The sequence below is a fragment of the Melanotaenia boesemani genome, chromosome 2 (genome assembly GCF_017639745.1).
Source record: "Melanotaenia boesemani isolate fMelBoe1 chromosome 2, fMelBoe1.pri, whole genome shotgun sequence".
NCBI lineage: Eukaryota > Metazoa > Chordata > Actinopteri > Atheriniformes > Melanotaeniidae > Melanotaenia > Melanotaenia boesemani.
The window spans coordinates 15305705-15311704 of NC_055683.1; positions in this window are offsets into that span (position 1 = coordinate 15305705).

Sequence of the window (6000 nt, forward strand, 5' to 3'; positions counted from 1 at the left end):
AACCAAATCTGGACATTCTTTTGTTCACTGCTGCTGCTCTCTAGAGAGCGTTGTTGTCTGTTGCGTATGGTGCTGAGCTGGATTACAGCAACAAGATCACAACAATATGCTCATTGTCCACCATGCAGGGATATAATCTCAAGGATTACTCTCAGATGAAACAGACCATGGCCTCTTTGGATGATACTGAGTGATACAGGAGATTTTCCACAAGCATTGATGGAGGCATTCTTTTCCTTTTTCCTCTTCAGACTCTAGAGTTTTATATCAATTGTCCTCGTCGTCGTTTCCCACACGCGAAGCTGGACGCAGCAGCGAGCAAAGCTTTGCTTCCCACAGCTGCCTCTCCAAAAGAAATGGGCAAACATACGGGCATGCAAACAGCAAGCTCTCCGCCATCTGCTGCACCCAATGAGCGCGGATGCTGCTGACGAGTTAGTTGTGAATTCGAAACAGCAGCTGAGAGGACACACTGTGCCCTGACCACACAGAGTGGCACCGCTGCTGCCCGGCAGCCTGGCACAACAGGCTCCATCTGACACATTAATGGATTCACACGCACACACACAAGTTGAGAGATCCTGGGCCAAAATTAAGGACAGGATTTCATTGTAACATGAAAGCAAAAATACTCTTTAGTTTTGATCTGAAGTCACAAAGTTGTCAAGGAAGAAATTTTGGGGATTGACTTGTTGATATGTGGGTGACAAAAGATTTTTTGTGGCTTTCTTTTCTCCGACTGGGACTCTTTGTAAGAAGGCTGCACATTTTGGACAGCTTTTTAAAGCATCTTGAAAAAAAAAAGAAGACAAATGTTTACTTGCATAACAGAATAATAGAGTTGTATGTATCAAGCAGGCATAAAGAACCCAAACAAACACCCTAAGAGACCGACATTCAGTTGCAGCTACAAAGTGCCTGTTGGAGAGGGCTGCTCTTTGAAAAGAGCACCTGCATGCAAAACAAAAAACTCCTCTCACCAACTCTTTCCAACGGTGACTGGTTTCCTTCTAAGGAAATCTGTATTTATGCAGAGGACTTCCAACTTGGCTACTTGCAATTTGTCACCTGGCTTGTTTACTTTTCTTTCCGCTCATTTAGAAACTCACCTTTGTCCTAATGGGCTCATTAACAGCAGCCTCATTCCAGAAGAAACCACCAGGTTTCAGCCCCACATCTCTGAACCGAGTGACACGGCTCAGGCGCCGCACTTTAAATGAGGCTTGGCCTCTTTTTCTCACGGGGAACTGCAAGAACCTGAGCCAATAATGTGTTTTCACTTTTATGTATTTTCATAAGTCATCGAGTTGGCCATTAAAGTTGATCTTTTTCACAAGATTTTGTACCTTTTCCAAAAAGCACAACGTTTGTGTTAAAATTAGATCCCTTTTGTCTTGTTTGTTGTATGTTTTTCTTTCCCTCACTGTTAAGTTTTGGGAGTAATCAGAGGGCTGAACAGGAGGATAGCCACCATGCTCACTGCTTTTTACGCAGAAGCAGGTTTGTGTCATGGAGCATAATTTTTTAGCTTCTACATGTTTCCACATCTGGATGTTTCTACATCCTCTGCAGAGAAAGCTTTTAAACACAGTGAAAGATTGAGGAAAGGCATCGTCGTAGCTTCATTTAATTCCCTGACAACACCAAGTCTTCTACAATACAAACAGTGTTCTTTGGCTACTGTTGTCATTTTCCAAGTTGTGACAAAATGGCAAAATATACTTTCTTGCACTTGTTTTTATTAAAATAACTCATTGAGAGCCAATCAAAATGTTTGGCATTTATATTATTTAATTAACACTTACTTTATCATCTAGAAATATCCAGACTGCCAAGAACTAATCAGCTGAACACTTCACAGTCAAATAAGACCAAACTAAAACATGACCAAAGCACAGGACAAATGAATCAGCCAATTTGCATCTTTCCTATAATGGTGGTACTAATGGATCCACATTAATCTGTTTAGTTTTACAACAGTGAAGCTAATGAGGAATTACAGCTTGAACTTCAGTGTGTTTTTCTCTCCATGTTGAAGACAGACTGTCAAACTGCTTTCACAAGGATGGCAGAAATGGGATTCAAATTCTGCAAATAAAAAATGAAAACTTGTATTTTCCAAACTACGGTAGCCGAGAGCAGCCATGATTGTAACATAATTATCAAATGAAGGATTTTTATAACTGAAAAAAATTGTATCAGCTTGAGAAAACAAAACAGTTTCCTCTGTAACGGTTTAATTATTTTTAAAGCTTATGACAAAACTAAAGTCTTTGTTAGAGTTCAGGAAAGTCATTTCCAGAAGGCGAAGAGAAAACTACGATGGTGATGCAAAGGCCTACTGAAGATGTGTGATTCTTCTTATTTTTGTGGTTCTCAGCCACACTAAATCACACTTTTTGGGGTCTGAACATGCCCCAAAACCCCACAAACTTGTCCCTTAAATTTAAATGTTTTTCCATGAAACAAGAAACTTATATAACTTCCACATAAAACAAGCTATTTGCACCATACATGTACGATGCCAGTCTCCTCCTGAATACATCTTCTTTCCTTTCAGCTTTTTCCCTTCAGGGGTTGAAACAGCAAATCATCCGCTTCCATCTGACCCGGTATGAAAGTCATAGGATGTACTTGCAAGTCCCTTTGGCCATATCAGGCTTTAAAATTGTTCAAAAATATAACCCTGCGATTAAAAGTTATTGAAAACTACATCGATGGGTGTTTTGATGCTTTGCTATTTAACATAAAGTCTTTCTATTGGTAAACACCATCCAGTGTCTGTTAAACTTGACAAACCTACGTCTCCGTATGCTTTCATCACAATTGCCCCACACACATGAAACAGGAAGTCCCATGTTTTCCACCCTAATATACCTTTGCAAGCTAATCAGAAACATTAATTTAGTTTTGTTCATTACTGGATTGATAGTATGGATGACATCATCCAGTCCCATGATTTTAATGGCTTCCCATAAGATTTCAGTCCTTCGCCATGAAACAAGAAGCAGCTGTAACTCTGGATTATATTGACGTAACCTGATATTTCATTGTTTTGATTAGTCCCATGCTGAGCATGTTTGCTGTGAGTACCCACCCAAAGTCAGAGTGCCACTTAGGGGCTTCATAGAGTTTCCCTGATGTCAGAAGAACGCCCCACTTTGTAGGAATTTAGCATGGCCTGTTAGAAATGACCACCTCATATGTCATCACTGATCATACTGAGGTGCCCCTTGATCTGTGAGGGAGACGATGACCAACTTACACAGAAAATGTTTTTTTTATACAAATTTTATCATTTTATTAGTAATGTTAAAAACAATGTATTTTTTAATATAATTACATAAAATGTAATTAATCATTGACTGCTCTTGCCCCCAAAAAAGATAAAATAAAAAAAAAAAATACTATAAACCACTGCAATTTTACTACAGCTTTTCACAAAAACTGCCACAAAACCAAACATTTTAGACTGCAATAATTCCCCAAAATGGTTTGAAATCATGAAGGGACTGAACAAAGCTCATGATCCTGTGATAAGCAGTTACAACAAATGAGTATCTCAAGCAAAGTAAAAGCTGATTTCATGAGAGAGAAAACAAGCTTCGTGAACTTAACATCACTGCATATAGAAACTAAATGACTGTATTAATGGCTGTTCTCTGCTTCCATACAAATCTGTGGCTCAGGATTTGCTTTCGTAAAGCAGAGATACCCCGCTGAAATTACCTCACCAATTTTATATATGAAGTGTGTGTAACTGGATTATTTATGTCAGTTAGTTTTTGATTAGGAGTTGGGTGTTGGGAGTTTGTGCACAGCAGGCTGAAAAGAGTTTTAAATTAGAGACACACATGAATAAGTTTTTTTTTTCTTTTAGCAATTTTTCTTTTTCTTAATGTGTAAAACAGGATGTACCTGCCTCTGGAAAAACAGTGATACCTTTAAGAAAAAAAAAAGGTTACATTACATAATTTATGGAAAATCTCACTTTGTGTTTACAAAAAAAAAAAAATAACTGTGTCTGATATTGACGCAACCATGAGCAAGCACTTATTACTTAAAATTAACATATAAATATCTGGTTAAACTTAAGTTTAATTCCAGCGTGTGTATGCTCACATTTTATACTGAATACTTTCTAGACACATCACACCTGAAGTTAATAAATGTCCATTATATTTAAGTTCTCTTCACTTTTAATTCTTTCCAGGTAACTAAATGCTGCCAGCACATGACAGGGAGGGTGTCAAAGCAATCCGATTGGTGGAAAGAAGAGAGAAAGATGGATGAATTGGAATTGCAGAGAGGAGATGATCGGCTGAGAGCAGACAGTGAGGGAGGTAAAACTGAAAGCAGATGGCAGAGCTGGCACCTGTCTTCTACTGAAATCTGTTTGGAGCTGTTTTCCACATGTCTTAAAAGGGGGGAAAAAAGCCAATGCTGCGTAGCATGCCAAAGAAAGACACTCTCAGGTTTTAACCCTTTGTGACAATGCCCTTCCTTTAGCTCCTCGGCCATAATAGGATGGCCCCCTCTGAACAGGAGGAGACACAAAACCCCTCTCAAATCCTTCCACGCCGTCTCACCCAGGCCTTGTAAGCAAACAGAGGGGGCATTCAGAACAGGAGAGAGTCTCATTTAAAGCATTAATCTGTGGGCCACATGCTCAACAACAGCAGAGGACCAAACATGCACAACAGCAACAGACCCGGCGACACACATGCAGACACTCGGAGCTGCCAGGCCGGCCTAGGCTAAATGTGGCGTGTGTTTGGCAAGAGAGGAACTCTGTTCCAGGTGGCTGCATATGTAAGTTGCAATCAGTTTGAACCCTCTTAGGTCACTCTCATCCACAAGATCCTTCTGGTGTTTTTACACCTTTTAGGGCCTTTACAGCCAATCACAGGCACTTTACGCCAAGCAGCAGCTTCGGTTCTGTAGAAAAATAAAGAACCTAGACGGCTAATAGTTTCTGTACACACACGTGTGTTGTATGAAAATCTAATTTAAAGCCTCCAAATGTGTTTCTGTGAAAAAATAATTTAGTAAGCTGAACTTTAAAAGGAATTTTGCAATATACTGACACAAACTGCGATGTTACAAGAATAAAATATCCATAGGAACTGATGTTAAACTGATATTAAGATTGATCTCAGTGGATAAAATCAAAACATTTTTTCACTGAAATATGGAGCTTGGGGGCAATTTTACCAGTTTATTGCTGTTATGACTACAAGAAAAGGGAGAATTATATAAAAAAAAAACAAAGTTGAATTAGTGGGCAGGAATATATTTAGATATGATAAGAATATTTATTATCATAAAGGCTTTTGATTCTGTCACATGTAAGAAAGAAAAGGCACGTTTGTCAGTTTAACATATTTCTAAATAAAAAAAAGGTTTCCTTTAATATTTTTCTACTGTTACATCAAATTGAATAAATTTGTATAAATTAGAAATTCATCTGTGTTGGATAAACTTTATAAACTTGACTTATGCACCAGGACAACATGCATACAGATGAGTTGTGTTAACGACACACTCCATCTAAACAGGGAAAGTTTTGCCATGAGGATTCACAATATTGCATTAATTGTTATAAGAGATAATATTTCATTTCTAGCTAGTTTTAACTGACTGCTTATGTTTATACAGATATTTCATCATCAAATTTCATAGAAACTGATGTATTTTAATTTACAGTCACTTGGATAAAAATTTAAGCAACTTCATATTTAAAATGTTACACGTCTTTATCTTCATGTCGCATTTTGGGCAAAAGATTCAATCTTATTTTAACAACTTGGAATATTTTTGACTGATGCTAATATTTATTTAAGTTTAATTTAAGGTTGTTAATGCAAAATAAAATCAGTGAATAAATGATTATGTGCCATATTTATGGTAAAGTTTCTCAAGAGTTTATTATGCAGTGAAAATAATCCTCACTCATCACTTTATTTAAAAATTAAAATATCTGTATTTCCTGAAATGAAC